Source organism: Meleagris gallopavo, chromosome 2, assembly GCF_000146605.3.
Source record: "Meleagris gallopavo isolate NT-WF06-2002-E0010 breed Aviagen turkey brand Nicholas breeding stock chromosome 2, Turkey_5.1, whole genome shotgun sequence".
Taxonomy (NCBI): domain Eukaryota; kingdom Metazoa; phylum Chordata; class Aves; order Galliformes; family Phasianidae; genus Meleagris; species Meleagris gallopavo.
The window spans coordinates 8,276,655-8,292,039 of NC_015012.2; the positions used below are offsets into that span (position 1 = coordinate 8,276,655).

The 15,385-nt window shown below is 39.9% G+C and overlaps 1 long non-coding RNA gene across 1 annotated transcript in view; it reads left to right on the forward strand.

Moving 5' to 3' along the window:
• Positions 1–9,739, forward strand: part of LOC116216280 — a 17,616-nt gene extending 7,877 nt beyond the window's left edge. Inside the window, exons 2-4 of the long non-coding RNA XR_004158738.1 lie at positions 4,938–5,030; positions 5,806–5,958; positions 9,613–9,739. This is a non-coding gene — a long non-coding RNA (uncharacterized LOC116216280). The remainder of the gene's footprint in view (positions 1–4,937; positions 5,031–5,805; positions 5,959–9,612) is intronic.
• The last annotated feature ends 5,646 nt before the right edge of the window (positions 9,740–15,385 follow it).

A 15,385-nucleotide genomic window follows, 5' to 3' on the forward strand; every position in this document is an offset into this window, starting at 1 on the left:
ACACTGCCAGGGACGGCGACTCCACCACCTCTCTGGGCAGCCATCCCAGTGCCTGACCATTCTCTGAGAGAAAAAGGTTTTCCTTATGTCTAACCTAAACCTCCTCTGGTACAGCTTGCAGCCATTTCCTCAGGTTGTGTTTGTTGCCTGGGAGAAGAGGCCAAACCCCTTCTTATCACAGCCTCCTTTCAGAAGGTTTTAGAGTGCAATGAGGTTTCCTCTGAGCCTCCTCTTCTCCAGACTAAACAATCCCAGCTCCCTCAGCAGTTCCTCATAAGATTTATGCTCCAGACCCCTCACCAGTTCTGTTGCCCTTCTCAGGACACGTTCCAGGGTCTCAATGTCTTTCTTGCAGTGAGGGGCCCAAAACTGAACACAGTGCTCAAGGTGCAGCCTCACCAGTGCTGAGTACAGGGGGACGATTACCTCCCTGCTCCTGCTGGCCACACTATTTCTACTGCAGGCCAGGATGCCGTTGGCCCTCTTGGCCACCTGAGCACACTGTTGGCTCATGTTCAGCTGAGCATCAACCAACACCCCCAGGTTCCTTTCCTCTTCACAGTCATGATATATTTGATATATGTGTACCCAACATGAGACAGGAAGCAAGCTCTGAGCCAGGAAACAAAGAAGGATTCTCACACCAACAAGATGTTGTGCTACATGAAGTCATTGTTTGACTTGTCTATTGCCATGTATCTTGAAAATCCTATATTAATAGTAGTCATACAGCGCAGCTTTTGTGCTAATAGAAGTACACCTAAATGATTTTCACTTGTCTTGAAGCATCTGCTTTTTCCTCCCACATTCTTCCATATATCTTAACAGAGGATCTCAGAGAATGCCCTGCTTCATAGTCAAACCAGCTCATCTGGTTGGCGTGCTTTTTAAGTACATTTATTTCTCTGGTAATGGAAAATGTACTTCATTACTTCGAAATGCTCTTCTATTGGAAAAATGACTAAATATCTCAATTATACTTCGTTAATACTTTGGGAAAAGTTTATGTTCACCATCTTTTCCCTCTTCCCTCACATGGTGCCTTACTTACCTCTCAGCCAATTACAGCTGGGCAGCACAAGAATTCATAATTTTAGAAGAAACTCATGGAGACAGATGGCCCCATGGTTTTTTGGTGAGAACTACTGAACTTCTTTAGTATCTAATTTAAGTAAAATCTGTGAGCTGACAGCAGGATAAGACTTGTGCTATATTGCCAGCCTCAGGCATCAAAAAATAACACAGATTTAAAATGTAATGTAATGAACTTTTAAGCTTGTCTGGTAATTTTTGTAGCTCCTAGTGGTTCAACTTTCAAATGTTTCTCTAGAAATATGAAAGCTAAGAACCTGCCTTCCTTTCAAGTAAAAGTTTAAATTCCCGTGTAATGCTGTGGTTTTGGAAACTGGGATTTCACAGAAAGTATCATGTATTGTGAATTTCACAAACAAAAGCAAAGCAAACTCAGGAATGACAGTCACACTGAGCCTCATTGCATGCAGAAACACAGAGCTGTGCATTTTTCAAGTGCATTTTTCTTAAGGATTTTGTGACCATGCTCCAGATTGTTGTCAGGGAAAAGGGGAAAGAAGAAAACCAACCAATGCTTCTCTACAAGCGATTGGTAAATACGTGGTCAGAGTGGTTAATAGTAATAAGTCAGGCAAACAAGATCAAAAAGGGAATATTAGCCCAATATAATTAGGTGAGAAAAAGACGAAAGGAGAAGACAAGGATCAGAGTGTGGGAGAGAAAAAGAAAAATGGTTGAAAAGGAGGCAAGAAATCAGTGAGAGCTGGAGAAAAAGAAACCTAAAGAAAAGTGTGGCTGAATCTGTGTTGGAACTGCATCTGGAGCCATTCTGAAGAAGCACCTCAGGTCTCAGCCCACCAGCAGCCCATGCCGTAGAAGCAGCTGCAAGTCTCCAATTGCACATGAATCCCTTCGCCCTTTTGCCAGCTCTACTTCCTGAAACAAAGTACATCTCCATGACTTACTCTAGCAAATTATGAATCTACTTTTAAGTGAGACAAATTTATTTACTATTGGTTTGTTTTTACTTTAAAAGACTGTTTATTTCTCTCGTAGCCAAAGTGCAGAATACTGGTGGGGACCAGCAAAACCTTCCTGTTTGCTGCAGTAGAGGGAGCCCCCCCCCCATCATTGTCATCTGGAATCAACTGTCCATAATGCACTTAGCCTTTCTCCTCAGTTAACATGTCTCAGGAAGCAAACATTCACTCATGCTTGGGTAGCAAATGATCTCTAGAAAGAAAACCGCATGCTGAATATTCAGGCCTCCTCCATTGCTACAAAGGACTTTGTTATTTCACTGATTGCAAAAATCAGAGCTGTCCAAATAAGAGAAATAATGAAAGTCAGTGCACAGGACCCCTTTGCTCTGTTAGATGGTTGTGGGCCACTTTGGCTCATCCACCAGAGTAGATATGTTTTCAACTGCTTTCCAGCAATGTAAAGTTTACCTAAATATGCATTGTGCCTTGACCAAAGCACCAAGAAGAAAGCTATAATTGTGAGAATATAACATGCCTTATATTGGTTTCCTGCCAGTGATTATTTGTAAATCTCCCATTAATATGATCTTGTTTGCTAGGATACTGGATAGCTCTGTGTTCGTTATGCATAAGATGAATTGAAATAAGATATATTGAAATAAATAATCTAATCAGAGAAAGTTTCTAACTGCAGCTGCTAAAGGAATAGCACTATCATGAGGCGGTCTTTGAATGTACCCAAGAGATGTTAATACAATCCTAATCATGGCTCTGATACAACAGACAAAGCAAATAAAACGCTATTTAGTTGGCTGCTGAATCCTAACCTGATAGAATTAGGATCATTTTCAGAGGAAAAAAAGCAACAAACCAAGAGTCAGATTTCTAAAGACGTTTAAAGGTCAAAGGATTTTTAAAGGCAGGTCACGTTGTGCTTTCTTATATCTGTGTGTTCTCAGAGGACTTCAGTGAAGTCTTCCCACTCATTTCAGGTCATAGATAAAGCTTACACACATCGCTCACATGTTTTTAAGTCATACCTGAAGCAGTTTTCCTAGCGTTTGTTTTACTGCCTAGAAATCGGTGTTTTTTAAAAACAGGCTTCCAAATGTTCTTTCTTCAACACTTTATAATTTTTTAATATTATTTTAATAATATTTTATGTCATCGCTGTTCCCTTTTTGCTTTTGCTTAATGAACAGCACGGACTGATTTGTATCACTATCCAAGACCTATAGGAAATGGGTTTTCCTAACATTAGATTCATTCCACAAATTACTTCAGCTTTCTTGTCATTTTTGCAAGTTAGGTCACTTGGGTCCAGAACGTTTATTCTACTTTCTAAGGGAAAATAAAAAAGATATATTTTAAGCAACGCAACAAAACCAACAAAATGTAATTGTACATAAGGTGGTATATCATGTGTGTAAATGAAGAATGTCAAGTCACTCGGAGCCACCCTGCAGTGCCAGCACATAATGCGTTTGCTTATGCTCTCATGAGACTCTTATTATTTTAAAGTCATTACTAGCTTTATGTTAAACCCCTTTTACAATAAATTACTATTAGAAAGCTGCTATAATTTTAAGATCCTCTACAAAATGTTGCAAATTATTCTTCTTTTTACTCTTCTACATAATGTATTCAGACTACAGGATCTAGCTAGAACTACTGCAATTTACTTTGCCTTTCCCAGAACAGTTGTTACATTAAAGCAGAAGTGATATTTTGTGATATTGCAGATTCTCTTTTTTAATATTTGTTCTGTTCAGCATATCTCTAAGATTCTGTGAGGTAAATCAGAGCTCCCCTACCAACAGCAAAAGTAGTTCTATTAAGTAAAAACTAGACAGTTAAGTGATTATTCATTTTGAAATACAGTAGCAAGTAACAGAACAGAAATGAAACTGGGAGAAATTCTCTCTGACTGATATTCCTTTGGTTTGCAAGGCAGCACGTCAATAGTGCATCATTAAATTCAGAAGAGTGCATCACTGGCATGTAAATGTCCATGAGGCACCTGGTCACATCACTATTTGCACTGGTCTTTTGAAAAAGGGGTTCATAAAGAGTTGATGGTTTCCTACCAGATTTACTCTCGCAAAACAATCCTGCTTTTAAGAAGACTGATATCTAAAAGAGGATTACTGCAAATTAACTGGTTAGATTTTCATTTGCATCAGCTTCAGAGTATGGAAACAGTGTGAGCGATATGTCAGCAAGTGTGTGAGAAGAAAGCAGTTCCAAGTCTGATTTTACATAGTTTTGGGAGGAAGAAGTGTGAATTACTCTCAAACAAGACTTACATGTGCATTTGATTTATTCTCTGTGCATTCATTTGCAGTATTCTATTTCCATATGCAGTCAAGTATACGTGATTCTGCAGTATATCTAATATTGTTTAAAGTTGAGCATTGAGAGATTTAAATATAAATTTAGTTGAAGCATTTCATACAATTAATTCATTTGTGGATAATACAGTTTGGGATCAAACGTTCCACCTCACAAATACATATAGGAATTTGGCCAGTAAGTTTCAGCCACAAATATAGAAAAATCCCCTAAGATGTGAAGATTGTTTTTAACGTAATGCTTCATAATGCGAAGTACCACTTTTTCATTTTAAAATAGTGCTTTATTTAAAATCAAGTTAACTATTTAAGATGACATGACAGAACATGGAAATCCACTGATGTGACTTCAAGACAATTTAGTTTGACTTAACAATGACTGTCATTTTCTATTTTGATGAAACCACAAAATTTTCTTTTGAGTAGACCTAAAACAATCATCAGTTACAAATTAAGTATTTGTTTAGCTTCTGTATTTATTTATTAATCTACCATCTTAGAAAGTGCTCTGGATTACTGATATACAAAATGCACCTTCAATTAGGCTCTGTCACTTACCTTCTGTTGGCAGATACATTACGTGAAATGGGAACCTGGACTACCTCCTGCACAAAGCTGCTGAGGAAAAGCATATGACTTAGAGATGCTTCTGAGTTTTCATATGGTAAGTTGATATGCTGATGATTTAGAAGGACAAGGAGGACTTCACAAATTATAGAAAAGATTGCTGGCAGACATCATACAGTTGGCTTTTCAAAAATTCTTCAAAAATACTCGCCTCCAAAATCTATTAAAGAAATTAAATTTCCACAGGATTGGAGGATAGGTCATTTTATGGCCTCACTGTAGAATAAGGAGCAAAAGTAAAGGTGTAACTGTCACTTTTCAAGGCAGTGAAGGATCAGCAGTAATGTCTGAGTGTCAGACTGGTTTCATCCGATGTTTTCACCAGTGATCTCCAAAAGGCAGGAGTCAGTAAAATCTTGAAGTCTGGAAATTAGTTGTCAAAAGATGCATTGATGATGAGGAAATGGTGAGGAGTTAGGAAGGTGCCAGATGCACTTCAATGCAGATAAAAGTATAGCTGCATATGTTAGAGGTCTTATAGTCACACTTACATGACATTGAATGTGAATCAGGCTGAGTACTCAGAAAAGGTTTCTTGTAATCATCACTGGGAGGTCACTGAAGTCATTGGCTCAGATCCAGCAGCAGCTGGAATAGTAAAAAACCACCATCAGGTCGAATCCTCAGAGCAGTATGGATTGCACATCCAGGCCACCGTGAGGGAACGCAGCAAACCCACAGCTTGCAACTTGTGTGCAAGCAGATCTGGTCCCACAGGCTTGTAGAAAACTATGGAAAAATACTAGAGTTTATGATGAAAAATACACGCCAAAGGCTTGGATATCTAACATGCCGTGCTTTTCCACTGTAAGGCATTTTGTGAAATTTCTGGAGCTGGAAACTCTGTCAACTCTGCAGCTGTCAACTCTGCAGCCATAGGGCGCTCCCAAGATGGTCTGACAGTTTCTTTGTTCCATTCACAACGTTGGAATTATGGGATTTCTGTGGGAAGAACTGACCTGATGGTAAGTGCCCTCTTGCAGTTCCATTGTTTCCCCTCAGAAACAGGTACCACTGAGAACATCATAGCTAAAAGGCTTCCTCCTTCACTCTCCCTCTGTGACTCAGCACAGCACCCTCATTCACACTGTGCCGACTGAAGTGAGGGATTTCTTTGTTCACCAGGCTGTGACATCCTCACTCAGGCAGACACAAGCCAGGATTACTTGGCTGAATGGAGCTACAGCTTAGGATGGAAGTACTGATGAGCAAAAGCACTGAGGAGTTCCTCAGAGCACAAAAAATTAAAAAAAAAAACAAAACCTTGTTCCCAGATCATACTTAGAGACTCACCAGCAGCCTCTGCAGCACAGATCATTACCAAAAGCTCCTCACTTATGAGCAAACAACTGCATATTGCATTCACTTCATTTCCAAATGTCCTCAAAACCTGCTGTAGATAGATCATTGTAGCTCCATTGAGAAACAGTGCAGACTTTTCCTATTCCTCCAAACTGATGCACCACCTGTTTTTTGTTTTTTTTTAAACACTTTTTATGATTCACATTCTCTCCTTAGTCACAGCAGTGAACACCTAGTGTCACTGGGCTTACAGAGATCCACTGCTCTGAACTGCTCCCCTGGCAGCTGAGCTGCGTTACTAGGATTGCTGTCAGCAGCCAGCCATGGGATAGATGCAGTATTACTGGCTTCAGAGCCGTTGGCAGCACACTGAATGACTCAGTAAAGCCAAATGCCTCAGCTACCACAATAAACCTGCATGGTCAGCAATGCCCTCCAATTCTGAGAGGCCATAACACTGGGGAGGCAGGAGAGGAGCAGCTCCAGCAGCTCGTGCTGGAGACGCAGCAGGGAATCTGTTTGTGGCCTGTGCTGCTGATTCTCCCCTTTCTACTTGGTATAAGCAAGCAGAAAGACATTTACTGTTTGTCAATGTATTCTCTTCATTACTTAAAATAAAATTCTGAGCGCCTGTCTCTTCTTTAAACTCCCCTTCTTCAGAAATAGTAACCACAAAAATGGAGCTAATGAGAAGGAAGCAAAAGTAAGTAGAAATGCATAAATATACACATTTAATTTGTTTCACATTTGTAACTCAGAATGCTTTATCATAAGCACTTTTGATTCTATTTTCTTTTAAAACTCCATTGAGGTTTTCTTTAATCTGCAAGCCAAGACTGTGCTGAAGGTGATGTTAAGTTCAGCATGGGACAGAGCCCTCAGTCAGTGACATGCAATAGTGACTTCTGGTAAACGAGTAATGGGCATCGTTTTAGTCCCTTGAGAACACACTGTCCAATTACAAATACTCAAACCAACTACTGTTAGCTCATTAGTTGCCAGTCAATTAAAACAGCTTTGCCCAAAGAGGAAAGCAAACTCAAAGCCTTCACTAATGGCAAAAATACTTACATGAGATCAGTTGAAAATAGTAACCAATATCAAAGGCCAGATGATGCCTCCAGTTAGAGCACATAAATGCAATCAGAAGATGGAAACAAGCCAGTTTTATAAACTGAGAGTAAAGCAGGCTGATAACATTTTAGCCCAAAGGGAACAATAGGCTTTATTAATTTCTGGTTTTCTGCAGAGTCCCAGCTATTTTCTGCTTCTAGCTCTAACTACTTAACTGCTAAACAGCTTCCTGACAGATTCAGCTCTTTCCCTTATCCCTGTGTGTACTTCTAGGGCTCTTTACACACACAAAAAAATAGTACTTTATTAAGCTATGCAACATGGATGAATGTTCAACATTACTTTGTATTAGCTCAACTTTTACATCCCTTTGCTACACAACATTCACAGTACAGGATGGCTGGAGTAAGAGAATTCAGAGCCAGTATATATTGTCAGCAAGCTCTCATTGTTCTCTACTTAGAGCCTTTTGTTGTAATCCTACTTATCCAGAGAAAGCAACTGGAGAAAAGGGAACCTTTTTGCTTTATAAGAGCGGAGGCAAGAGCAGCAGGATAACTTGTAACAGCATTAAACATTTTAATTTGCAGGCACATTGACTCAGTGAGTTGGTAGCGCATGCCACGATTCCTGACTTGTCATTGTTTCTGCAAGGCTGGTTGTCATAGTTTCACTGGGACCCTGGATTCAGGGATGAATGCCAGATGAAAATGCGTTTTGGAGTTCATGCTCTATAGGGCACATTTCAGTCTCCGAGACATACCACATTCCATCAATTTCATATTTAAAGAGTTTCTTCTTCCTTTAAAGCTATTCACAAAGGCAAGAAGCTTACCCATTTCTTCCTTATGGAAACTTGGATTCTGATATAATCATATGGTACTGTGAGCTGGAGCCCCAAAGAAGTGTGTTATATAATTGTGGTTGTAAAATTGCTGAAGGATTTACAATATTCCCTAAATGTTGCCACAGAGGAGCAGCAGTACCAGCCTAAGAGCTAACATTATTGTAAGTCATCTAAAGAGTAGAGATTACAAACCTGGGTAAAATCTCCCTTGTGCGTTGCATTGTGTCAGCTTTGCATTTGTAGAAGAAGCTTTAAAGAAACAATTTTCATCTACAGTAAATATCTGATAGTGCTATTTTGCTGTCTGCTAAGAAGGAATTACCATCTAGATCTTTTAAGAACTTAATTCATAATATGGGTCAAGATATGCTGCTCTACTTTTGCAAAAATAATTGGGAGACACAGTTATTATCCAATCTACATGCCAGAGCAAGAAAATGAATGCAGGTAACACAAATTACTCAACCACTGAGTCCAGTCATGTACCTTAAAGGCTGCATTTTATACTAGGGTACGTTTGGAGCGAGGGTTTTTTTTTGTGGTAGGACTGTGTCCTTGTGAAGATTTCACCAGTCAGAAGGAAACCCTCACTGGTTGGATTTGCTAGGCTCACATTCTCTGAAGAGAACTTGCATGGCACCATGATAAAGCAGGATTTCCTATTTGGATGTAGTTGGATGTATGATGGAAATAAATAATGGGGGGGGAAAAAAGTGAGCACTAGCAAATAACAAATTATAAGATATTCAAGTATTTTACCGTGCTGAGGAGGTGACTGTAGTTAATTATGTAAGAGACATCATGCACAAACACAGAGCAACAGAAGTTCTGCAGGTCCTGCGTGCTTTTCCTTTTCTAGGAGACAATATTATCCCTGACAGCAAATACACATGCCCCCCTCAGCCTCTCCTCCACATCTGCTTCCTGCTCCAAGTTCCCTCCCTTTTTGTATTTTCTACTGATTATCAGGTGCTGCTTTTTCTTTTCTAATTAAAAAAATCCAAAACATCTTACACAAAGCTAACCTACCTCACATTTTCACAAAGAAAAGGACTGAAGGACTGTCGGGACCTTTTAGGAAATTCTGAAAAATTACTTTGATAGTTAAAATGTAATTGCAATGTAATACTTGGTTGCCTCATGTCTTTCCAAGGACACACTTCGCAGATGCGATTCAATACATTAAACATATCTTTCCAAGGAAAGAAGAAAACACCTAGAACCTGGAGTAAAAAGAAAAAGTGATGTTTTCTTTCACCAGCCTTCAGCCTGACAGGTCTTGCAGAAGCTGAGGTCAGTGAGGTGCCGCACTGAGTCCGCATGAGTTTGCTTCAACACAGTGATTGCCTGTGCGGGATGAATGGTTCTATTTTCTCTTTCCATGATTTTTTTACAGGACTAAACAGGATTCAGTGCAGAACCCACAGGTGTGGATTTACTGGAGGGCTCACAGAAGTTGATTCCAGCAGATGCCAGCTGTGACCCTCCCGCTACTATAAGACTGTACAGCCAAGCAGTGCTGAGTCAGGTAGGTTTGAGTATTTTTTCCTGCTAACAGCCAAAAATATTTTTAACAGTATACCTCTCTGGCCCTGCCAACTTCGTTCTTAGTAAAACCCTAATAAGTGCTGGCTGTTGCTCTGGGATGGAGGTTTCTGCCTTCACGTTCACTCTGCTTGTCTGCTAGAGCCTGACTATAGGGAAATACATTCTGCTATCTGCATGGCAGTTTGACAGCTTTTCAAGTGCTTTTTGAGCTCGATTCAGACAGAGCTCACCTATGGGACTGCCTACGCTGCTCCTGCCAGCCAGGAGGATCCAGCACGTTTGCTGTACCCAGGCCAGTTCTCACTTGGGTCCTCACCACCTGCACATCGAAGTCCTGCTGCTTTCCCCTGGGTAGGCAAGTGGTAGGGCTACATCCAAAGTGGAGTGAGGAAAGTATGTATCGTGCACCCAGGAGTTGGGTATTAGGAGGAGGCAGATGTGTTAGAATGCCTGTAACTCCTGCTGTTGCCCATCCAGCAGACTGGTCAAGCAGGAAAGACAGTGGAAAAGTAGGAACAGCTGGGGACCAGAAAGAGGGAGGGGAGAAGTGAGGAAAGAAGGTGATGTGGAAGTACCACATCTTCCCCACAGTCAGGTCCTGGGCCCAAATAACATCCTTTCTCCCATCTCCTCACTGCAGGAGAAAGCAGGGTGGCTGTGGCATATTCAGCCTGCACTGCTGACACTTTGGCATTGCTTTTTCCCTTTCTTCCACACACATTCAAACTACTCCCAGGATGGGTTGAGGAACACAACTGGATGGAGCCTAAGACAATGGAACCTTCTTTTCATCTTTTTGTCCCAGCTGTTTCATGATGCCTGAGTGTCATACATGGTTCAAGAAATGGGGGAACTTATAAATGACCACAGTTACTAGCTTAGCATGTAGAAGGATCATTATGGGCAGACACATCCTGTTTGTATTAGGTGGTCCAGCTGGCACTGTGGGATCAGAAACTATCTGAGAACAAGATAGAGACCTGGGGGTCCCCTGGGCAGAATGCTCAGAAAAACAACTCATGAAGCAGCCAACAAATAAGCATTTTATCTTACTTAAATTGAGACAGGGCGTTACAATCACAACCAAATTCCATTTAGAGTTTGAGCAGTTTTATAACTTCAATTAAAATAATGAGAGGACTGGCACTCTAACTGTACCCCTCTGACCCTGAAACTGTGTTGATGCAGAACTTTCCGCCCACAAATTTCCAAACCCTATTTGAAATACAGCCATGAGAATTGAGTAAGGCAGAACTGTACCAAATAGATTATTTCCCTATTATCATTTCTTTGATATAATCCTGATCTTATGCATCTACCTTTCTTTAACACATTATTTTATTTCTGGATTTAGTCGTACATGGGCATATACCTGTGCAGCACGCGACTGCCAATGTCACATCTGTATTAGATTGCTCTTTGTCTCCTCATTCTGCTGCATGAATACACAGTACTTTTTTGTTACTGAATTACTATAATATTATGTAGCATATACGAGTATATATTATATATTAATATTACTGCACTACTGTTTATTACTATATTTTTTTATTGTTACTATTAAAAATCTTTGGAGATAATAGTTTTTTTCAGACTTCAGTTATGGAACTTCTTTTCAAAGAAACACTGATCTTTGACAGCACCCAGTGCTGCTGTGTGATGGAGCACTGGCTGTCACAACAAACTCTTTGCCTGCCTCCTAAATCCCTAAACTCTTTACTTTATCCTAAATTTGGGTAAAGTAAAGAGTTAAGTATGTCACATCAGGGAAAATGACACTGACATGTGAATCACGGAGCTCTGAAAAGAGGCACAAGACACCACAAGCTTTTCTGTTTGTTTCTTTGTTCCTTTGCCTCAGTAAATAGGACAAGCTATATCCAGCTTGTTAGAAGTGCCTCTTCTAACTGTATTTTTCCATACTGTAGCACTTACATCATTGACTATAACTTCTATGCAGCTAAAAGATGGAGACACACAAGGCAGGCAAATGCAACTTTTAAGCAGATCAGTTACTTCCATCCAGCACATATGTAGGAGTGACTGTGTTTTCTCACAACTGCATTATGCTAATCAGTAAACAATACATTGAAGAAGCTTGTATTTAATTTCAGAGTAAAAAGCAAATCATAGAATCAGAGGATGGTTTGGGTTGAAAGGGACCTCACAGCCCACCCAGCACCAACCTCTGCCATGGGCAGGGCTTTCCCCCACCAGCTCAGGCTGCCCAGGACCCATCCAACCTGGCCTTGGGCACCTCCAGGGATGGGTCACCCACAGCTCTCTGGGCAAATGGATGCATCCCTTCAGATCCCACCAAGGCAAGTAACAGAGCTGGGCTGTTCTGTTTATTGCTTTAGATTTGCTTGTGAATTTGGCATCTAGAGAGCTCTTCTGAGAAGAAATGCAATGCAGGCTCAGGATCTTGTTTTATTTTGTATGATATAGTAAAGAAGATGGACTCTTTCATATTTAAAATGGAAAAGTTACTAATCTACTTTACGGGTATTGTTAATTTTAATTAATACTGTTAATTTCAGAGCAGCTTAGACCTTGTTCTGAGGTGGTTTCTATCATACACAATGCATTATTGATTCACTGATGAACATGTATTCAGAAAGAGATGCTTGGCAAGTTTTGCTAACAGATAGGCAGTACAACAGGCTTAGCGGGAGTGCACTTAACAATATCAACTGATTTTCAATTAAGAAAAAAATGCCAGAAAGGTTTTGCTGATTTCTCTGAATTGTGCTCATTTGTGAACTGTCCCTGAATGTCCACACATTCTTTATGTTTTGATGCCCTGCCTTAGTTATAGCTGGCAAGTTGATTCATTAACCATCAAAAACAGAAGAAGCACTTAAAGCAAGATGCTGACAAGTTGCTTTGTTGCAGTAGTCATAGTAGTCAAGAGTTGATTGTTATTCTTTGCTGTGATGGCACAGATCTGGTATCAGTTTTCCTTGGTTACATGAGATTTATGGCAGTGCAAGTGGAAGCAGGCTCTAATGCTTCAATAGCTTTACACATTATGAAGTAGTCCTGTAAAAAGTAAATATTTTGGATAAAACTATTTGAAGTGAAAAAACAGGATCAGGGTTTTATGCTCCACAGTTGGCACATGTATGCCCTGTTGTAAAAAAATGATGTCACCTAGCATTCCTCTGGGGCTTTAAATAAAAGATCTGAACATCTAACTGTTTTTAAAACCTCAAACTATAGAGGTCTCCAAATCAGTATGTTCATTTAACATGCAGAGACCTCGACTTGAAAGGTCACCAGGTAGCACTGAATCATTTCAGAGAATCTATTTCAGAGAACTAGGAGATAAAAGACCTATTTTTAGCTTTGAAATTCATGACCATTGTATCATCAGGCCAAATGAAGTTGATCAAGCACCTGAAAGGTAAGAGTATCAATTCTTCATGCATCTTTAGAAACAGTACAAGCCAAGATCTTGGAGCCTCAAAAGATGTTAATCCTACCTTCAACTAAAAGATTTACTAAAGCCTGTGGCAAAGAACTTGGATCAATTTCTCTTGAAGACACACAATTCTATCACTTCCTATATTTATCATTAATTTACAGGTAGTGCAGTGCAGAATAGGCAATTTAGGACAGGAGCAATGCAATATTTGTGCAGTAAGTCCATATGAATCTGTACACTCATTAAGAGTTTTTATGTGGCCAAAGAGTTGTAAAATCAGGCTGCTGTAAGTAGCTAAAGATAGCTGAGCCACTGAGATTCTGCCATTCCAGGCTCCCAGTCTATATCTAACTGCTTAAGCACTTCTATCTATGTATAAGGCTGTATATAGGACACTTAGGAAGAAAGGCTAATTAAAAAAAGCTTGAGCATAATGACAGCTGAAGTCATTTGGGATTTATTTTGCAATATGTCAAATTTATTTCCCAGGACAGTTTGGTTCCCTGCACTTTCACTCCCTCCCCTGTGTAGACATATTCAGTGCATCAGTCAAAGAGAATTTTCCCGGGGAAGTTGAGCTAGAAAAGTGCATTTCCTTCAGCTGGGAGACTAGATTCAATGCATGAGTGCAAATGCTGATCTATGCTCTACTTGGAGCAAATCTACATAAAGGGGATGTCTCTGGTTTATTGACTAGACTGACTTGGAGAACTCCACTCTTAAACAACATCTGCAGCAGTATTGAGCAGACACAACTTTTTGAAAGTTATTTTTCCCCTTCACTGGGGCAGTGTGAGCCCCCGGTGTGCTCAAGAAAACAGATCGGAAGAAAAACTTGAAAAGAAGAAGAATTGCCTATCAGGAGTCTCCACATTGTCCTGCATCATGGAAATGCTACTAACAGATTTCACCAGAAAAACATCTGTAATGAATGTGGCAACTGCAGGAATTATTAGTCAGAAGAAGACAAAACAATTCCAGTAGTATTAAGCTGTGGGAAAACAGGATTTGTGGCTGTCTACATAAAATCAAGATTATGCAGAATTCTTTTGTTTCTTCCTACATCCATAGTGTACTACAATCATTAGTTTTTCAATAATTAGCACTCCTGCAATATCCTCCATACTGCTGGAGCGTTTCTCTAACAACACAGTAATTTATCTCATGTGTGGCTTTTCTCATCAGCTCTCACTTCTACTGGAGGAACTTTTTACTAGATTCTCCAGCAAACCAAATACTTCTAAACAAGTTTTTCATACCTCCATTTCTTCATACTGTATACAAGACATAAATCATTTCCATTACCTGGCAGACACTTCCATTTTCTTTTTTTCTTTCCCTGGTTAGTGTGTTTAGCATCACAGCATCACAGCAGTTACTGGCATTCTGCCAGACTATTTGGAATTTTATGTTTTATAAGAACTTAGGCTTACAATGCACAGAAAAGCACTAGCTGTTACGGTGTAACAGACAGGAAGTGTGTGCATAGCAGCAGCAAGGCATTCTGATGCTGGATAATCTTTGGTCCCCAGTAAAAGTGCTGAGAGGTATCAGCAGAAGATGCTATATGGATGTCGTTAGCCACAGCGTAGTTATGATGTGGTTTTGTCCTGAGCAGGGATCCCGTGCTTCCTTGAGGTTCCAGTGAGTTCAGAGCACAAGACAGGCAGGAGCAAGGACATTAACATACAAGTTAACTGAGCAGATCTCAGTCTCTGCCTCTCAGAGTCATTCATAGGGATGCCTGTAAGTGTGGATACTCTCCAGTGAGAACAGGCAGAAACGTTCCTTTCACTGGGAACATTTCATGGTCAGCAATGCTACAGACCATTTATGAGTACTCAGTTAAAGGAAGTTACAGTTAAGTTAAAAAAAAATTGAGTTGCATAGAGTTACAGATTGCTTTCGTTATAGACATAACTGCACCAAAAGAAACTAAAGACCTAAAATAGAATGAGGGCTCCTCTAGCTCAAACTTTTTTGTAGAAAAAGAAATTCCTGCCATATTAACTTATCTTTCTAGAATTGTTCCAATGCATCTACATGACAATACATGACATACAATACATTCAAGAAAGTCAGCTGTGAACATGCTATAGCACACAGACTTTTGCTGTGTTATTATATGTGGTTTTGTTTCCAGATAAAAATACATGTGAAATATAAATATATATACACATAACTCCATACATCT